This window comes from Microcebus murinus, chromosome 2, assembly GCF_040939455.1.
Source record: "Microcebus murinus isolate Inina chromosome 2, M.murinus_Inina_mat1.0, whole genome shotgun sequence".
Taxonomy (NCBI): Eukaryota; Metazoa; Chordata; class Mammalia; order Primates; family Cheirogaleidae; genus Microcebus; species Microcebus murinus.
The window spans coordinates 22223611-22244168 of NC_134105.1; the positions used below are offsets into that span (position 1 = coordinate 22223611).

At 54.9% G+C, this 20558-nt stretch overlaps 1 long non-coding RNA gene across 1 annotated transcript; it reads right to left on the reverse strand.

The window, feature by feature from the left end:
• Positions 1 to 176: 176 nt before the first annotated feature.
• LOC142863054 (uncharacterized) lies at positions 177 to 19703 on the reverse strand. The gene is made up of 3 exons (XR_012913942.1): positions 19318 to 19703; positions 18715 to 18838; positions 177 to 263 (listed from the first exon to the last, which is right to left on the reverse strand). It is a non-coding gene; the product is annotated as an uncharacterized LOC142863054 (long non-coding RNA).
• Positions 19704 to 20558: the final 855 nt, after the last annotated feature.

Below are 20558 nucleotides of genomic sequence, written 5' to 3' on the forward strand. Positions count from 1 at the left end.
AGCAAAGTAAAAGATGGATTAGCAAGGGCTATGTCCCCGAAGGCAGCCTTTTCAAATAATTATTTTATTACCAACTAATTAATATTTTTGTGAACAATAACAATCATCAATGGCCCGGCTGGGAGGCAACACAGCCCTCAAAGCCTAAGCCAGTGGGCAGCTCGGGAGAGGATGGTGTGTTGATGAAGGGAGCTGCCCTGGCCTCACCCGCCTGGCCTCAGCCTTGCCTCCCGCTGGGCTGGCCGCTGCTATGCTTCGTTGCCCTTTAAACAGATGAGAAAATGTTCTTCTTCCCTTCCCAATGATTTATTTGGCCCAGAGCCTAGGCAGGTTTCCTTCCAGCCAGTGGGACCTACAAGTGCCCCTCACTCAGCCCTGCCCACCACTGCCACTCAGCCAGGCACCTCCAGTGCCACCCAAAGCTCTGGGTACCAAGGTCTCCTTCCGTCCCTCCTCTACCCCAGACACCTATCAAGAGCAGGTAACATGTCCCCAAAGACACCCAAATCCATGTGACAATCTTGTCACCAGGGTCTGCCCCAGAGCACATATGATGACCAATACCTCACAGCTCTGAACATCACAGATCCTAGAGGGCTATCCTAGAAAAGGTGGACTGGCCCTCTCTGCCTATGGGAAGTCCTTCATGTCTAGCTTCCATCCTTCCTGCTGCAGATGCCAAATGGGTTAGGAGCCTGGAACAATCTGGGCTGGGTGTTTATAATTTTCTTGTTGCTGTAGATCGAGGAGAGAAGGGAAGAGTAGTTGCTCCCTGGCCAGATCTTCCCAGAAGGTCAATGCCTGGTTTGTGTGCAGTTCATGTGGGCAGTGCCTGCCTTCTCTGGCACTTGGCATGTAGGGCAGGGGATGGAGAAGCCCTTTGGGATCCTGGGTGATCTTTACGTACATGCCTCATACTGGAGGGTGCGCACAAGTGTTTACAAAGCCTGGCACCAAGAAAGGACCTTTATTCATTCATTCAACAAACATTCATTGATTGTTTACTATGTTCTAGGCACTGGGATGTAGGCCATCAGCAAGTCCTGTTGCTTCCACCTCCAAAAATATCCCAAATCTATCTGCTCTTTACATCAACATGGAAATCCAAGCCACCATCATTCAGTGCCCAGACTGTCCTTTAATTTCTGGGCTCCCCCTCCTATCTCTCCCACCCCATTCCATTCTCCTTGAGCACACTGAGCCATTCAGGCTGTTCTTAAGCCTTCCGATGGCTTCCCACCACACTGAGCAATAGGGCTCTTCTGGGCCTACGTGGTCTGGCCCCTACCAGCCACTATAGACCCGTCTCCACTCCCCCGACACTGTGCTCCAGTCACACAGGTCTCCCCACTGTTCTAGAAAACTCCAAACCCTTCCCCCAGCAACTCCCATGGCTGACTCCTTCTTACTGAGAAGATCTCAGCTCCAATATCACCTCCTCCAGGAAGCCTCCCCTGACACACCTCTAAAATAGCCCTACCACCCCAAGTCACTTTATCCCAAACCCCTGTTAGATTTCCTTGGTAGTACTCAACACTCTGAAAATATGCTGTTTATTTACATACACGTCACCTGTTCCCCCCACCACAGACTGTGAGTTCCACAAAGGCAGGGACCTTGTCCACCCATTCACAGCTGGATCCCCTGGCACCTCGCCCCAGGTAGGTATCAGGTAGGCACTCAATAACTGTTTGTTGGGTGAATGGAAGGTGAAAGGGCAAGCAGGCACCTTGCCCTCTTAGCGCTTTCAGGCTGTGACCCTCGATTGGTGCTTGTCCAGTAAAACAGTTTTCAGTTTCCCTCGTGATGAACCAGAAAGAGTTCATGTCCTAGGGCCATAGAGATCTGGATTCCTGCCTCTGTCCCTCACTAGTTGTGTGACCTTGGGCAGGTCATTTATAGCATCCAAACCTCGATTTTCTCTTCTGTCAAATGGAAATAATGATCCCAGCTAGCAGAGTTGGGTCACGAGAGATGATGAAGGTGAAGCGGCTCACACAGGACCACGCCCGGGGAGGTGTCGTCTGGACGAATGTGGGCCCCTTTCAGACTTACGCAAGGCTGAGGGCTGTTCCGGGTTCTAGGGACATGGAGATCACTCAGAACCGGGGCCCTGACTATGACGCCTTCCCAGCGACCCCCAAAACCCCCATGAAGGGAAGAGGCCTTTCCAGAGGGAGCTCTTATCTTCTGAGATCATTGCAGAGGAGGAGGCAGTAGGAGCTGAGGGTTTTGCCAGTGTGACAGGGACGGTGTGGGTGTAGGGTCCCTGCAGAGAAAATGAGTCTGATCTCCGTCCCTGCAGCACCTCCTCTCCTTATTCGGAAGCTCCTCTTCCTTTCCTGCCTTCCACGTCTGTGTGAACACACATATGCACACGCCTGCGTGCACAGATAAACCCAAACCTGCACACGGACACAGCCCCTGGCCCACAGACACACACACTGGGCAGGGATATGCAAGTGTGCAAATAACCACATATACACAACCCCAGGACACCCCTCCGTTTTTCTGGTCCAGTGGGGCTCCGTCCGGCTTATTCATCAGTCCTATCAGCTCCTGCTCTAGGCTGAGGTCAGACACAGTCCCTCACAGGAGGCAGCCCAGGCTCTCTCCTTGGTAAATTCTCCCGTAGGTCTAATCCCACGCTCCCCTGCTGTAGGCCTTAAGGTCAAAGAGCCCTGGCAGCCACTCCAGACGGCCAGGGATGACAGCATTATACCCTGTATCCACACCCTGAGGCTGGTGGACACGCGGGGGGGGGGGGGGGGGGATGCCTCGGAAGAGCTGCTCCCAGCTTCCTGCCAGGGTGGAGGGGGAGGGGAATCCCTCAGCAGGCACAGGGCACAGGGGCAGTGGGGGGCCACTGTGTTCCCACCATCTGGGCTGCTCCAGGTCCTTCCTCCTGGGCTCTGTGCCACCTGGATCCTGCTAAACTGGGCTCGTGCCAAGCAAGACACATGGGCATAGCAGGCCGGGGGGAGGCAGGATGACCTAGAGGTCTGGAGGGACCAGCTCATCCTGCCGAGCCCCTCTGTGGGTCCGACACTTCCCAGCTGCTTTTGACTTACTGTTAAAATCAGCCCTCAGGACAGCCCCTAAAACTGGTGTGGTTACCTGCATTTCACAGGTGAAGAAGCTGGATTAGAGACGGCAGAGACAGGACCTGTGCCTCCACCTCGTTTTGTGTTTGCTGGAGGCCCTGCCCCAGTCCTGCCTCTCCCGGTCCTCCCTGCCACCCCCAGAGGACAGCCCCAGCACCGACTGGAAAACAATTTATTTCGGGATTAGAGTTGATCTCTCAGAGAAGACCAGCTCCCTCAGGGTAAAAGATGGTGGTGCAGGGGAGGGGCGGGGGAGAGGTCTGACCCCCAGGGCTTGGCCCCTGCAAGAAGAGGCCGGAGACTCAGATTTTGGGGGAAACAAACAGAGTTGCTGAGAGGGTTGAGAAGAACAAGGTATAGGACCACTGACACCTACACTCCCCCCTGGCAAGCAAGACCACACTCCTGACTGACAAGACTCCATGCGGACACACCCCACGGGGACATCCATCCTTCTTAAACACACATCACCGCTTGTGACAGTAAAGCAATCATGGCCTGCGGGGTGGAGGTGGGGGATGGGGGAGGAGTCTTCTGTTTCACGGCCAGCCCTGGCACAACTCTGACCTCTGAGGGTCCCAGGCTTGGGATGAGGCCCGTGGACAGGGGTGCAGGGGGAGGAGGCTTCTGAGCGTGCGGTTGGAGGGGAGGCCCCTGCAGGGCCTCGCCCAGCGAGCGTTCTGCGTGTCGGAGTGGGAGTGAGTGGGGCTGAGCTCGGGTACACGTGTAGGTGGTTGTGTGCGTCAATGTGTAGGGGGAGAGTCTGTGTGTGTATATGGTGTGCCTGCGTGCAGGTTTTGTGTGTCTGCCTAGGCTTTGTACGTCAGGAGCCCGGACCTGGCTCTGGAATCTCTGTTGTGTGTGCGCGTGTGTGTCTTTGTGTGCAGGGTATGTGGCGTTTTCATGCAGTTCTTTTTCTGTTTGTGTGTGTACATGGGGTAGAATGCATACGCATGTGTCCTGCTGGGGTTCGTGCACCCACTCGGTGTCCGGGTGAATGTGTGGTGTGAGGACAGGGCAGTGTTTGTGTCATTGTGTGCAGAGTGTGGTGTTTCCTTGTGTTCAGTGTGTGGTTGCGCCTGTGTGTGTGTGTACGTGCAGGGGAAAGTGTTTTCAGGCCTGTGTGACTGTGCCTTTAGTGAGTCAGGGTGTATGGCATTTGCAGGCCTGAGTGTGACTGTCAGTGCTCGGCATGTGTCTGTGTCAGCCTGTGATGTGTGTCTCTGCATGTGCTTGGGGACTGGCAGGCCCTCAGCTTCTGGCAGATCTGTGCATGACAACATTTGGTATGTGTCTCTGAGTGGTTGTGAGCCTGGGTGTCACATACGTGTGCCTGGGTGAGGGGTTTGGAGCAGCGTGCAGTGTGTGTCTGCAGACCTGTATGTGTGGCATTGTGATTCTTGTCTTTGGGGACTTTTGGGGACCCCTTTCCTGGAAGCTTCTCCCGCTCCCAGGCTGAATCCTCAGCCATGCTCTCCATGCCCTACCAGCGTGACCAGCTCCTGCGACCCTTGGGTCAAGGTCACACGCAGGGAAGGAGCCAGGTTTCTTCTTCCACAGTGTCCCCCACCCCGCCCTCTCACAAAGAGCCCTGCCACCGATGCCACCCCGCGCCCGCACTGTGCGCAGGGTCTCCCCTGAAATGAATTTTAATTTCCGCTCGGGGCAGGCAGGCGTCCTGAGCAGGCGGCGGCAGTGGGGGTGTCGGGCCACCGGGCTGCCGCCGCTGGGCTGCAGAGCAGCAGAAGGGAGCGCGGATTTGAATTTCAAAGACAGTTGGGGCCCAAGTGCGTCTGCGTTGTGTGGTTGTGTGTGCGGCGCCAGCATGTCTGTGGATGCACGCCTGCGTGTGTGGTGTGTGTCTGGGTGTTTTGTGACTCCTGTGTGGGCTGCGAGCGTGTCAGTGAGCGTGAGCACTCGTGGCTCGCTCCCCGCGTGAACGCCCAAGAGATTGCCGGTGTGTCTATGCGCTTGTGGGCAAGTGTTTGCGTCTGCGAGTATTTTTAGCACCAAGTCTATATGAGCGTGTCTGTGTCTTTGTGTGTCCATGCTCCAGGCCCTGTGCGTGTGTGTGACTGTGCGCCAGTGTGTTTGTGTGCTCGGTGTCTGTGTCATCGAGTGGACGTCCGCGGGCGTGAGGGCGTGTCAGGGTGTCTGTGCGCACCTGTAGGCCGCCGTTTGCACCTGCCTGTATTTGAGTCTGTGGGCGTGTGTTTGTGGGGACAAATCTGTATGCGTGTGTCTGTGCCTTTGTGCACCCATGTTCCAGCTGCTGCGTGTGTCTGCAAGTGTCAGCGTGCTTATGTGCTTGGGTGTCTGTGTCCTTGTGTGTCTCTGCCAGTGCTGGCACCTGTGCGTGCTGGTGTGTCTGTGTGAGTGTGTAGCTGTATGTGTGTGTGAGTGTGCATCAGGGGCACAGTGCATGGGGACGCAGGAGCGGGTGGGCAAAGCGGGCTGCGCCCCTCACTGTCCCCGTGCCACCCCTTGCCCTGCACTGGGAGCTGGCACCCAGCTGGCCCTCCCTTTCCTCCCAGGGAGCCCAGGCCGCCACCAGCCCTGGGCACACCTGCCCCTTCCCCCAGCAGCCCCAGCCGCTGACCCGCAGGCGCTCAATGGGCTCTTGGGAGGCAATAGCCGGAGAGGACTGGCTGTTAGCGGGAGGGACAGAGCAGCACTGGTTTCACACTTTCTCTCTGCCGAGGGCACTGGGGGCAGCTCATCCGTCTTGGGCAATGGGCCTGCACAGCTGTGAGATCTTCGCAGTCTTCTGGCTGTGCTGCAGACTCGAGCTAGAGTGCAGGAAGGACTGCCGGGTCTGAGGCAGTACCATCCCTGAACAGGCACATGCCTCACGTGCCCTAATCAGACTCACCACATTCCCAAGCACACAGACACTCATGCACGGGAGTCTGGGACACGCCCCTGACACCAGGCTCAGGGCGTAGGCCCCCGGGTTCACACCCAGGGGTGCATACACACACACCGACCCAGACTCGGGCAAGTCTGCGTGCACACCTCACACTCACTGCAACACCCCTCCCTGGGTCTTGGCCAGGACTCAGAAGTCCTGGACAAAAGGGGCAGCCTTGAGTCAGTCAGTGTCCCCTCTACTGGCCTTGGGGACCCAGAGCTGATTCACCCCACACCCCACTTCCCAGAAGCTCTCAGTCAAGGGTTGGCAGGAAGGGGCAGACCCCAAATCCAGTCATTCCCGTCAGCTGCCATCCCACAGCCAGAGGCTGCTTCTTCACGGGGGCCTGCCAGGGACCTGGCTGGGCACAGGGAGGTGATGCCAGGATGCCCAAAGGACGAGAGGTACTACAGATGGAGTGATGGTTTCAGGGCCTCCTCCCCTGCCAGATTGGGAGCATTTTGAGAAGGGGTGTGGGCCGACTCCACCCAGTAAGGCTCAGCTAGGGGCCTGGCACCGAGGGTCTGTTCCAGAAACATTTATTGACAGAAGGAAGGAAAGATAGAAATGAGTCAGAGAATGCAAGACCACTTAAGAAGTGAGGGAACGTCATCCAGAAGAGGCAGAAATAGTATCCCCAGGCTGCGTGCATGGCTGTGTGTGTGAGAGAGAGATTGCGTGTTGGGGAAGGGTGTGTGTGTGTGTGTGTGTGTGTGTGTGTGTGTGTGTGTGACAGAGAGGTTGTGTTTGGGGGAGGATGTGTGAAGCAGAGGTCAGGCTGGAAATACATCACTGAGGGCCTTGCAAGCGGAAACCAGAGGTAGATTTTATTCTGAAAGCAAAAGAGCTCCATGAAGGGTTTTAGACAGGAATGAATCAGTCAAGTTTGTTTAAGAAACAACTGGGGTAAACAGAAGGTGGATTGGAGGAGTCAAGATCGAAAAAGGGGACCGGCTAACAGCTCGTTCATTCATTCATTTAAGAAATATTTATTGAGAGCTGACTGGAAGTGTCCAGCCCTGAATGAGTCAAACAGATACAATCTTGGACTCCAAGAAACTTCTAGAACCCGATCACATAACTGCTGTGCTAACGTAGAGCTTACCCGCTGTGGGCGAGGGGCGGCAGACACAAATGCATGAGCACGTGGAATGCGTGTGTAGATCAGTGCAAAGAAGGAGAAAGTGTTGGCAGAGGGACGGGAGTGATGGGACAGACGGGGCTATTTTAGGTGAGGTGGTCAAGGTAGAGGTCTCTGAGAAGGTGACATCTGAGCAAAGCAGACACCTGAGGGAGGTGAGGGATATTTGGAGGAAGAGCTGTTCAAATAGGGGAAACTGCCAGTGCAAAGGCCCTGAGGGGGAGTGTGCCATTTACTCAGATGGGGAAAGACTTGTGGGAAGTCGATGATTTCTATTTTGGACATGCTGCATTGAGGTGCCTTCAGGACAGCCAGAGACAGGGACCAGAAAACAGGAAAGATTTGGGTAAAGATAGGGATGAAAGAGAATGGAACCCTGGGAACTGACGCAGAGGACCATCAGGGAGGGGAAGAGGGAGCGACCTGACGCGTGAGTCAATTTTGGGGAGACTGGCTGCTGGGGATGGGGAGTGGGGAGTGGGGGGTGGGGACCCTGTGACGAAAATGGCATTCCCAGAATGGTCCTGGTACCAGCTGCTCTTCCTCCCGATCCTGCCCGGCTGGCTGAGCGCGCTGGGCTATTTCACTAGGATCAGAGGGGTTCAGATGTATGCTGGCACTGCTCAACCACGGGCTGCGGGTGGGAGTAGCCCTGATTTGGAGAACTCGCCAGTTTCCATGGTATAAATCCTCCCATGACAGCCAATTTAAATTACCAACATGAAGTCAACTGGCCAGCAACATTGCTAAAAACTTAACAATCAGTTCTCCCAAGCTGGTATGAGCTGGCTCTAGCACCTTCTCCAGACCCTTCCAGAGATGGGGGGAGGCAGAAGCCGGGGTTGGGGGTGGGGGTATCTGCCTGTAGGTGGAGGGGGAGGAAAGCCAGGCTTTCCAGACGCTCCATCTTCCCTCTCAGCACTAGTCATTCCCCAGGGAGGAGCTCTGGGCGCTTCCTGTTTGCTCCCATTGCTCCTCCAGCTCTAACCATTTGACATCCCGCCTAGGCCGTCCTTCCACCGCATTTCCTACTCAAAACATGCGCTGGACCCCACACCCCGTGCACTTTCTCTGCCTCCTTTCCTTAGAAGCAGATGCCAGAGAGCCATGGGCCATGCCACCCTGACCCACAGCCAGGCCATAGCTATGCTCGCTGTGGACAGGTGACCTGGATGTCTGGCCAAGCTCTGCCACCAGCTCTCAGGAGGTTCTTCCCCCGTCCCTCATCAGTTTCCTCATCTGTGAGGAGGTCGGCAAGTGCTAGCCTCTCCAAAGACTGTCAACCGGGAGATTCTGCAATTTCTACCATTCCCTGTCTCAGCCCTAACGCCTCCTCTTGCAAACACATCTCCCCAGCCTTCTAGACCCTCCCTGCTCCCGCGGCCCCCCACTGCCTCTGGCTCCCCAGGCTCCCCGATAAGGGGCCCAACTAATTACATTAGGATTTCATGCCAATTAGCAAACAATTACACGGGCAAATTGGTGCCTAATTTGGAGCAATCACGACAGCTCCATTGGCCGAGGAAAGAAAGCTGCAGAGGAGGCTGTTCCCTGGCCTGGCCCTACCAGGGCCCCTGACCAGGGCCAAAGCCCACAGTTCTCCTTTTAGGATCTTTAAGCAGCGGTTTTTGCTGATGATGTGGTCGGCCTAGGATGGTGCTAAGTGAAGAGTGTAGGGGACAGGGAGGGAGGGGGAAGTGGGGGCAGAGGGCAGCTTCACTGCGGACATGAGGAGGAGTAGGGGAGGCAGGGAGGAGGGACGACTGCATGGGAGGTGGACAGTAAGTGCCATGAACAAAGGCTTGGATGCTGCAATGAGTCAGTGAGCTCAAGGCTAAAGGAGAAACCAGTACAGGAAGATGGGGGGTGGGGCTGAGGCCACAGAGGTATATAGGGCCAGATTGGGAACGTCATTCCAGGGATTTCAGACGTTCTCCTGGAGGCTTTGGGAGCCACTGAGGATCCAGGGTGGGGGAAGAGACTGTGCTGAGACTCATCTTGGGTCACCAGCACTACCCATCCCACCTACAGTCTTTCCTGGGTGGGTCCCATCTGGTCTCCCCTCTTAACATCTCTGGAACCTGCCACCCTTGTTCAGGACCACAGCAGTAGCTGCCAGTCCTATCACCCCACCATTCCCTGACCACATCTTCCCTAAGGGGCAACCCTAAGGCACAAACCCAACCGTATTCCTCCTTTGTTTAAACCCTCAATGGCTCCCCAGCCCTCTCAGAGCAAACTTCCAACTCCTACCTTGGCATCACTGCCCTTCACCATCTGGCCCCTGCAGACCTCCCAGCTTTCCCTCCCTTCCTGCCTCCACATCCACCCGGTGCCCGGGGCACTAGACACATTTACAGATCATGCCAGGCTCTTCCACACCTCCAAGCCTTTGACCATGCCGCTCTCTTTGCCCTGGTTGCTCCCACAACACCCCTTGTTTATTACCAAATGTCTCCTCCCAGGCCCCCTCCACTGCCTCCCGGATTTCTCCAGGAAGCGCCAATTCTTCCTCCTCTGGGCTCTCTTTGTAAACTCAGTCTCCTGTGTCGCTGGTCACCTTATCGCAGCTGTTTTGTATCAAGGTCTGCCTGTCCTGGGCTTAGAGCTGCTCAGGGGCAGGGGCTAGAGCTGATTCTCCTTCAGCCAGGTGAATGAATAGAGAAGACAAAGGGGTGGAATAACATCTTCCCCTGAGAGCAGTGGGGAAACTGAGGCAGGCTTCTCTTTCAAAGGAAGGCTGGGTAGCTTCCAGCGCTCTACCCATTAGAGCCAAGCTCTGCTCATCCCCTTCAGAATTTTTCCTCCACAGCCTCACAGAGCCAGAACCCACTCTCACCCAGGGGTCCTCACCTCTGGTTTCAATAAACATGTAAAGAAAGCCCCTGCAGCTAAGGACTCCCAGAAGTAAAGGCAGCTCTCATAAGGGCAATGGCGGGACAGACTGAACTGCAGCATGGATTGTGGGCAGACTCAAGGAGGAACCTCCTGCCCACCAGTCCCTGAAGTGATCCCCAAAGGAATGACCAATGGGGAAGAGGAGGGGGCTTGGCCTATCCAAGGGAGAGCCAACGACAGGCCAGGGGTAGAACACAGACCTTTCCGGAGGCAGGGGGATGACCTGGCTGACTTTCCCGGGAGCTAGGCTCTCACTTGGGGGGCTGCTACTCCATCTCAAGGCCCATCACTCACATTAATTACCGAGAAAAAGCCGATTTCTCCTCATTTCCAGACTCCAAATGACAGTATCATTAGGTTGGTAATGTGCAGAGAAATTGTGCGTGTCAGCCTTGGAACATGTCCTGAGCCAGAGTGGGTGAGGGTGCCCCAGCAGGGGTTTATCACCAAAATGCTCCCTGTGGCAGAGGGCCACTCTCCAGAAGAGAGGCTGTGCCACCAGGGCAGAGGTGCTCTCCTTCTCTGTTCAGTGAACACCTTAACTCATACCAGGCAATGGCGTGGATAATAATCCACAACACACAAACCCTACCAGACATGAACAGAGCCACTCTTGGGCTTACACAAGGACAGGAGCCCCCAGGTCTCAGCTGAACTTGAACTCAGGCTTGTCTGCTGCTATGGCCCTTCCCAGGCTCGCCTGGACACTCTTCTCTGAGCTCCTGTGCACCTCTGGACCAGGAGGCATCTGGACACCACCTTGTCTCTAGGAGGGAAGAGCTGGCCATCCCTGCACGTTCCTTCTCCAGCAAAGCCAGTCCCTGAACGTGGGCAGAACCCTGCCTCCCAGCCCTCAAACAACAGCTGCTGCTCACAGCCCTCTACACGCCCCTTCACACTCCTCATCGTGTTTAATCCTCATCCAAACCCACTTAACACAGGAGGAAACTGAGGCCCAGAGAGAGGAGAGGTGATTTGCCCAAGTTCAAGTCTCAGGACTGAGCTCAACCCCAGGTCTGCCCAATGCCAAAGCCCAGGCTGAAGCCAGAGTCCTCAATTCAATCCATCTAGTACTCTAGAAACACATCCTCTGCCCCAGTCCAGTACCGCCCTCAAAGCTGAGGTTGGTGAGGGAGAGACAGGATGTAAAATTATAATTATAGCTCAGTGTGATGAATGCATGACACAAAAGAAGAGATCCAAGAGGTTTATCCTCCCCAGTAATCAAAGAAATGCAAATTAAAACAACAATATAATGCAGTTTTTACCTATTGAAATTAAGACAGGCTTTTGTTTTGCTTTGTTTTGTTTTTTAAAAACAGCACAGTTGGTGAGAACTGAAATCTGGGGCACTCTGAGACCCTGTTGATGAAAGGGTAAATTAAAACAACTTTTCTGGAAGGCCACTGGGTAGTGGTTTCAAGAGCTTTAAAAACAGACAGATCCTTTGGTCCCATTAATCTACTTTTAGGAACTCAATCCAAAAAATTACCAAAGCTGTTAAAAAAGAACCATGTACAAAGATGCTTATTACCGTTATTTATAACTATGAAAAATCACAACCAACATAAACGTCTAGCAATAGAGGGTTGGTTAAATAAATTATGATACATCCATACATAAAGATATTATGCAAACATTAAAAGTCATGTTCTCGAAGAATTTTTAATAACCTGGAGAAATGCTCACTGTATTGATCTGTGAAACAAAGGAGGAAACAAACCTGTACACATAGGATGGTCTTAATCTTATAAAGAAAATATTTAATCAATTCATTTAAAGAAAGTCTGGAAGGAAATAAACTACGAGTTAATCTGAGAGGAATATGGGTGATTTTTTGCCTCAACTTTATATTTCCCTGTTTCTTCCAAGTCTACAAATTTGCAGGGGAAAACATCATTAGAAATACATGCAATGTGTGTGTAGGGGGAGGGGGCAGCCCAGGATGTCATGAGAACACAGAGGCCAGGGGGCAGTCAGGGAAGGCTTCCTGTCGGAGGTGATGGCTGTGCTATGTCCCAGAATGAGTAAGCTTTACTCCACAGAGGGAGGATCAGTGTTGCAGGCTAGGACAGTTATGAACAAAGGCACAGAGGCAAGAAAGTTCCTGGCCTCTTCTAGAAACTCGTGTGGCTCGGTGAAAGGGCAACAGGTAGAGCACAGCGGAGATCAGACCAAGGAGGACGTGGAAGGCCAGGCTGAGGACTGGCACTTTGCCCTAAGAGCAAAGTGGAGAGGAAGTGAGGAGGGGCCTGCTGAAGCAGTGACTGGGAGAGTCTGACGGGACTTGGTGGAGAGGCAGAGTGGGGGAGGGGAGCCCTGCTGCTGAGACTATAGCACACACAGGGATTTAGATCGCACCTGGTTCAGGAGTGGCTTCCTCTCCCATTTTCCCCAAATAGGCAGATTTGGGGCTTACTTGACATTTGGCTGTGGACACTGGAACAAGTTGACCTTACCTCTCTCACCACACCTGGACTAACCTCTGGCTCACCCAGGGCACCCCTGCACCCATCAGCTCTGCACTGGTCAGCCTACAGCCCTGGAAGGCAGGGCACACAAGGGTGAGGGGAGCCCACCAGGAGGTGAGGAGCATGCAGGGGCATGCCCAGGAAGACCTTGGCCAGGTACCCACTCAGGACACAGGCACACACTGTCACACACAGGGACACAGAACAGTGGAGATAGAGCACAGTCACCAAAGGGGCTCTGAGAGTCAAGTCACAGGCATTGATGTCCACCCAGGGACACCCAGTGGCTGTCAGACATGGGCCTGTCACACACACAGTCACAACCCCACAGTCTTTCAGCCTCAGACACAGCCACCCCTAGCTTAGGCCTCACACATAGGCCATTGTGCTCCACCAGAGTCCCCAAGGTCCTCCTCCTGCTCCGTGCCCCACCCCCAGCAGCTCCTCCCTCCCCAGGAGGACAGTACAGAGGGCTGGCTGGCAGAGGGGCCAGCACAGGGGATGGGTACGGGACCAACAACCAAACGGGGCAGCCCAGTTGGGAGGGAGGCCTCTGAGAAGGGGTTGCCAAGGCAACAGGCTCCTGCAGAACCAATCAGAGGCTTAGATTCTCGGCTCTTATTTTTAGAAGTTGGGCCTGGGCTGGTTGGGCCAGCCAGGGGCCAGGCTCCCCCGGACATGCCAGGGGCACAGACACCAGCCTGAATACCAGAGGGGTTCTGGTGGGCACCGCCCATGCCGCCCATGCCACGGCTTCTTCACACACCCCAGCCCCCTTCTCTGGGGTCATGCCCTGGGTAGGATCCTCCACTCCCCCTGTCTTCACACAGACCCAAGGTCCTTGTGCCAGCAGCACTCTCCACCCTCCCAGCCCCAAGGGTGGGGGGCACAGGCTGCTTTCCCACAGCCTCTGGATGTCTGTGCTTTGATTTATGGTGTCAGGGGAAGGGGACCTTGGCCAGATTTGCAGGGTGGCATGTATGAGGCTTGTGTGTCACGTGTGTAAGTGTGTGCATTGTAGGAGCTGCCCTCACCCTCAATTTTGTGTATGTGTGTGTGAATGTCCTCTTCTACAGGGGCAAAGGAGAGGTCTCCCTCTCTCTCAGCCCACTCACTGCCCCCTCCCCTAACTTCCAGCCCTGCCTGGATCTCTTAAAAGTGGGGACAGGGGGCAGAGATCTCAAGCTGGAAGAGTGAGGGGTGTAGGTGTCCCCCTCATCCACACCTTTCCCGTGTCTGAGCAGGCGGCTTCTGAGGGGGCAGAGGAGTGGTGACAAGGACCAAGAGGGACCAGACAGACCCAGGTGGACAGAGATTGGGAGAGGGGGATTTGGGGGAACTGGAGTGAGCTGACTTTATGGCGACTCTTCCAGCTGCTGGGGATTTCTCTGTTAATCTGGGACTGCTCTGTTTGCATCTCATTTGCCTATATTTGCATAACAAGGGCCTGGTTGGCACCAGAGATCGAAAATCCTGGCCTGGGTAATTGTGTGGAAAAGCCTCCAGAGACTGAGCAGGCATCCTGGGGCTGGGGAAACAGAGGCAGGGAGCTGGCTGTGTTGATGCAGAAGGTCCCAACCCAAACCCTGGAGCCTCCACTTCTTCCCTGATCCCTGGTGCAGGAGGGGCGGGGATGTAAGCGGGAATGGAGTGGGAGGAGTGACAAGATTAAGAATCATGTCATTATCACGAAGAGAGTAAATTTCTAATGTTCTCATTACAAAAAAAAAGGTTAAATATTTGAGGGGATAGATATGTTGATTAGCTTAATCATTCCACATTGTATGCAAAAGTCATAACACCACTTTGGACCCCATAAATATATACAACTATAATTGGTCAATTTACAGTAAAAATAAAAATCAAGTCAGCCTTGAGAGTCCTTGGCACCCGGCAAGGAGCTGGGCACAGAGTATTCCCATCGGTAGAAACAGCCTGAATTTGGTAAAGGTCAGAGATGCCGGTTGTGGGGGAGTAAAAATCAGCCACCTCCGTCCCTCCCCCCACTGGTTTAGTGAGAGTGCCTGTTTAGACCAGTCACGCTCAGACCTGGGCAACCAAGGTCCCTGCCCTGGGACCCCACTTTGGTCCTCTTCTGCACGGGGTGAGGAATTTGGAGGTCTATAGGGTTCTGTCCACCTGCAGCTCCAGCCCCCTTCTAGATCAAACTCCAACCCACGACCCCAGAATTCCCTGCCCAAGCAGCCCTAAGCCAGCTCCCAGGGCCATGGAGCCTCCTCACGCCCAAAGGGTGGCAGACGGGTGGCTATTTGTCAGGAGTGTGGAGGGGCAACTGGAGTGTCAGGGTGCCCAGAGCATGCACAAGGCACCTCACACTGCAGGGTGGAACCCAGGGTAGACTGAGAAGGGCAGGGGTGGGGGACTGGGGGCCTCCTTTTGTGTTCTTGTCCAAGGCTCTCTAAGTACTTGGGATGGCTGTGACAAACTGTTCAACCTTGGGCAAGTTGCTTAACCTCCCTGTGCCCCCAAGTGGGGTTAATAATAGTACTTGCCTCATAGAGTTGTTTTGAGGATGAACTGAGTTAATTCATGTAAAGCACTTAGAACAGTGCCTGGCACAGAGCACCGGGGAAGTGTTAGCTATTATTATCTGTTATCCTGGGATTTGGCTTTTTTCCCTCCAGCTGCAGAAGCAGCACCTTCTCTCTGATTTTGAGAGCCTGAGAAAGAAGCAGGGGATGGGGATCCCCTCCTCTTCCTCCTCCTTTCCCTCCAGAACCCAAACCCCCTTTTCTCCTTCCCCAGCTCCTGCACCCCCAGGCCAGGGTGCCAGGAGGGAAGGCAGCCAGGTCTCTGGACTGAATGTGATGATTTGTTTACAGTCCTTATTGGCTGAATGAATGAATGGACAAAGGAATAAATGAAAAACAAAGATTGAGTAAAAGCCAAACAGAAGGCTGGATTGGCTGGTGGAAGAACAGACTGATGGGCAGATGTTTTGGCTTTGGGATACGCAGATCTGTTTCCCTGAACATCGCTGTTTTCTGTCTGTTTCCGTTAGGTGGTAGGAGGCAGAGAGGGGAGTGAGGGGCCTGGCCGGGCACTCTGCAATGTCAGCCTGGTTGGGTGGTGGCTCCTCCCTGTGGGAGGGGCACCTGTGCCTGTGGCTGTCAGAGGGAGAGTGCCCACCTGTGTCTGGGTCCTTCTGTGTCCTACAGATGGCACACTGCTGCAGAGTATGAACGAGAGGCCGTGGGGCAGGCCTCATCCTGGTCTGGGCAGAGGGGCTGGGGGGAGACACCAGTGATCCTCGTTGCCCTCTTATTTACACCCCTGCCCGCTCTGGCAGAGCCAGGCCTCAGTGCCCGCCTGTCGGCCCTCGGCTTGGCAGTGATGGAGAGCTCCCCCAGGGCCTGTCAGCCTCCACCATCTGGCCAGGCTTGTGTTAGGGGAGGTGGGGGGACCTGTCACAGGATGCCCCTCCGGCTTGGCACTAGGCTCATCTCAGAGAGTGATGGATGTGTGGGCATGTGAGAGTGCAGGTGTGTGGGATTTTGTCTTTGTGACAAGCCTGTGCCCAGCGGCTAGGTCTGGGTGTGACGCTGAGCAGCACCTTCTGTGTTATAAGCATGACTGGCTGTGTCTTGGTGTCTACACGACTGTATCCTCATGCTCTGGGCTTTCAGCGCAGGATGGTATATGTCACAGACTGTGGGCAGAGTGCATGTTTTGCATCCGGGGCTTTTCCATGAGAAGGTCTGAGTCGAGGCAGGGGTGGGGAGGGCTTGGGCCAGTGGGGACTGGAGCTGTGGCTTTAAGAGAAAGGTGCACTGCACCTGGGCAACAGAGCGAGTCACTGTCTCTATTTTAAAAAATGTTTAAAAAAAAGAGGAAGGTGCTCAGTGAATTCCTGGCTCTGCCTTCAATCAGGAGAAATGAGCCTCCAGGTCCCTTTCTTTAGAGGGGTTGGAAGTCCCTGTGAGGGAAGCCAAGTCAGCCCAAGGACCCTAGAGCATCCTCCACTGTCTGCCAGCCCATTCCCTGGAGCAGGACTCTGGCTTCAGGCATCAGAAGAACTCCCAGGCTCCCAAGGAAGCGTCGGAGTGACTCCCCTCACCTGCCCCAGGTCAGGGACAGGACACATGTGAAGCCACTCTGAAGTATGGTCACACAATTACTCAGACATGAGCACTGGCGCAGCGTCACACATGATCCAGATATTCACATGAGAAGTCACAGATCTGCCGGACACAGCACAGGTACACATATCCACACAAACATCATGGCAGACACTCATTTCATCCAGCCACACAGATGACAGGCACATGCGTGTTTACATACAGAAACATACCTATAAATGGACAAAGCACATTCTTGCAAGGACACACGCTTAGAGTCACATACATGTAGACATACTTGCCTATATGTTCATGCACTTTCTATCCCTCATGTGTCCCTTCCCACCCTCAGCCCAGTCCTCTCGGTCCAGTGCTCTGCTGCACCCACTATGGACAGCCCTCTGTGAGGTAGGCATCAAAGGAGGGCAAATGGCATATGCACATGTGACCCTATGAGTAGAAAGCTATGTGTGTCTACATATCTAAATTTGTATACGCGAGTGTCGCTGGTTGTCTGTGTGGCTCTCTTTGTGTCTCTTTGTGATACTGTGGGTAATTTTCTATGTATGTCTGTGTGTATTTCTGGAAGGCCCTATATGTGTCTGTGTGAACCCATCTGTGTGAATGTGAGTGTGGGTGACAGCGGGGAATTTTGGTATCTGTGTGACTACATTCTGCAGGCCACCTCTCTATGTCTATATATGCATGTCTCCGTGTGCATTTGCATATCTGTGTATGCCCTATGTGTATATGGCACCGTGGTCCCCGCTCCACAAGATGGCTTGGCTGGCACCCCTGCTGGCAGAGGCTGTGGCCTCGGGTGGGACCCGGTGAGACTGGACTGAATCCCCCAGCCATTGACAGTCATATTTACAGAGCTCTGAGTAGGACATAATTGCTTCTATTAATCTTTCTCCGGTTGTTAATTGCTCACTTATCGGGTTGTGTATTATGCCGACTGTTGCTCTTAATTCGCCTCCATAGCTGCAGGTGTTTGCTGCCTTATTACCCGTTAATCGGCGCGGCTAGGGATGGAGACTTAATTGGCCCCCAGAGTGGGACACAGGCGGGCCAGCCGGGCACCGCCAGGCTCTCAGCCTGTCCCTGGAACCCTCACCTGCGGAGCACAGGTGGCTGGCCCACTGCCCTCCACCGGCAGACTGAAGTCCTGCATACAGCAGTCAGAGTGACAACCGCAGGCATGGCCCTCATGCAGTCCCAGCTCCTCCAGGAAGCCAACCAACCAACTAATGGGAGCCCACTCTCCATCACTAACAACCTTCCTCCGCCCAGGATAGGCACAGACCCTGTTTTTAAATTACCTGAACCTAATTGAGAACTAAGAGACCCACATAGAGTAGAACTGGTTCTCCCCCTTTAACGCTTCCTCTGCCTCCCCTCTGACCCCAGCAGTCAAGGCTGTTAGGGTTACAGAGACACTAGGATAAAGGAGAGCAAGAAGGAGCTTCTGCCAAAGCAGTTAGGGCTGAAGTTAGACACAGGAGGGACTTCCCAGCTTTTGAGGAGGCTATCTGGAGCAGCTGGGGTCCAAACAAGACCAAGAGCTTCCAGAAGGGGATCTGCTGCTCCACCCCAGCCATGCTCAAGGAGTCTCTCTCAGTCTCTGCTTGCACAGCCCCAAGAACAGGGAACTCCCTACCTCCATGGCACTGTTACATAGCTGCAGCAGTGAGGGGGTTCTCCATACTGAAGTGACTTCTTAGCCTCCATCCAAGTCACAGCAGAGGAGTCCCAATTGTCTACAGTGGGGAAACTGAGGCCCAGAAGGGTCAAATGAGTGGCCCCAGTGTTTCCCAGTCCTCTCTGGTAAAGGCACAGACATGTGGCTCTCCAAGAAAAGTTTCTGCTCTTAATCTCCCACCTCACTCCCAACCCTGCTCCACCCCAAACATCTCAGTCCTGGAGGGAACTTCCTCGGCTTCCACCTCCTCAGCTCTGGTCTCAGCCCTCCAAACCCCAGCTGCCACTGCTGCAGCCACCTCAGACTCCAGGCCTTTGGGACAGGAATGCAGGGTTTCTGAAAACAGGTCCCTGAGAGAGACAGGGATGGAAGGGGTGTGGGGGTTGGTAGGGCAGGGTCCACACTCACCAACCTGGACTCCAGCCTCCAAGAATGACAAATAGGCAAACCAAGAGTCCCCATCCTGTGCCTCGAATCCAGTCTGCCCCGACATCTGGAAGTTCTTTCTGGTGTCTAGTTGCCATGTCTTGAGCTGCAAAGGAAGTTGATTGCTTTGGTTAGGTCCCGAGAAGAGTGGGGTTCCACAGAGGGAGTGAGAGGGTGCATACTTGTGCCACAGCAGCAATAAGTGTGTGTGACAGTGGCATCCCATTTAACCACACATAACCCGGTGAGCTAGGGATTAGTGTCCCTATTTACAGAGAAGGAGACTGAGCCTGAGAGGGGAACTAAATTTGCCCAAGGCCACACAGCCAGAAAGAGCAGTACTGGAGTTCCAGCAAGGCCTGGCATTGCTTGGGCAGCTGGGTGGCTTCGGTCAGGTCTACCTGGATGGATTCATGCTAATGGTTCAATAAGGGGTCTCGGGGGCAGGAAACCGGTGGTCACTATCGACAGCTCACTCACCCCCAAATCTGAGAACACGGACAAGCAAAACACCCACGCATGCGCAGCCCACGTGCCCAGCAGACGGGATGAGAGAAGCAAAGGGAACTGTCCAGGGATAGTTACCCAAACAAGTTCCGGCCCCGCCTCCATGTTAATGCAGATATATGTAAATTTGTGCAAGCAACCGCTCAAACCTTTGGGAGCAACGGGGTGACACAGGAGCGGTTGCTATGGAAATCCAAAAGCGACACCCGCCCTCCCCCGCCCCCCCGCACAGGCAGGCGCATAGACACGTGCACAAAGACCCAGGGTTCTTCGCTCCGGAGCCCAGAGGATCACGGAGTGGCAGAGGGTGTGAACCGGAAGGACCCTCAGAGACTGCGTCCAGCCGGGGACGCTGAGGCCCGCAGAAAGTCGCGGGGAGAGCAGCGTCGCGACCCCGGCCAGGCCGGGGGCCTTCCACTGAAACCGAGGGGCGAGGTGGCCTTCCGCGTCCAGGCTACTCTCACTCCGGCCTAGCAACACGAGCTCCCCCCCAGCGTTGCATAGCAACGTCCCTCGAGCCTAGCAACCGCCGGCCACGCCCCCAGCAACGTCACGCCTCATCTGCACTCCCGCCTCTGCCAAAAGAGAGAAGGGCAAGGGGCGTGGGAACGGGACGAGGGCCAAACGGTCGCTGCGGGTCGCGTTGCCCAGCCCCCGCCTCGAGGCAGGCGACAGGGTTTCGAGGTCCGCCTATAGCCCTCCCGCGGGCGAGGCGTTCGAGAGCCGCGTCGTCACCCCCATTTACGGAGGGGAAAACTGAAGCTCCGAAAGGAAGTCCCTGCCCAGAGTACAGAGCCTTTTTCCCCGTGCGCCCCGGGAGGAAGCCTGGGCCGGGAGGGGGGACGAGAAAACCACCCAAGTTGTAGACTGAGAACAGAGCCGTAGGTTTGCATGGTAATTTGCGTCATTTGCATATAGCGCCTAGGCGGTGGCGCTCGCAAGCCCCTAGGAGCCGGAAAAGTTCCCGAAGGAGTCCCGCCCCCTCCCCAGTTCACCTATCCAGCCCCCTCTTCCTACCCCAACCTGCACCCACCCGCCCCCGCTCGCAGCCCCTCTGCTAAGTTCCCGCACCTCGCCCTTCCCCCGCTCAGCCTCCCGGCCCGCCAGCCGCGACCTCCATCCCAAGGCCGAGGGCCCCCTCTACTGTCGGCAGCAGGTAGGGCAGCCGCGGAGCTCATGGGGCGCAGAAGAGGGGCTCCCCGAAACAACCAAATCCCCCCTCTTCCAGTCCAGCAGGGGCCAGGGCGAAGCAGACTTCGAGAAAAACTGGGTAAGGGGTACAGACCTTCAGGCACGGGGGCGAAGGGCAGGGTCCTGCA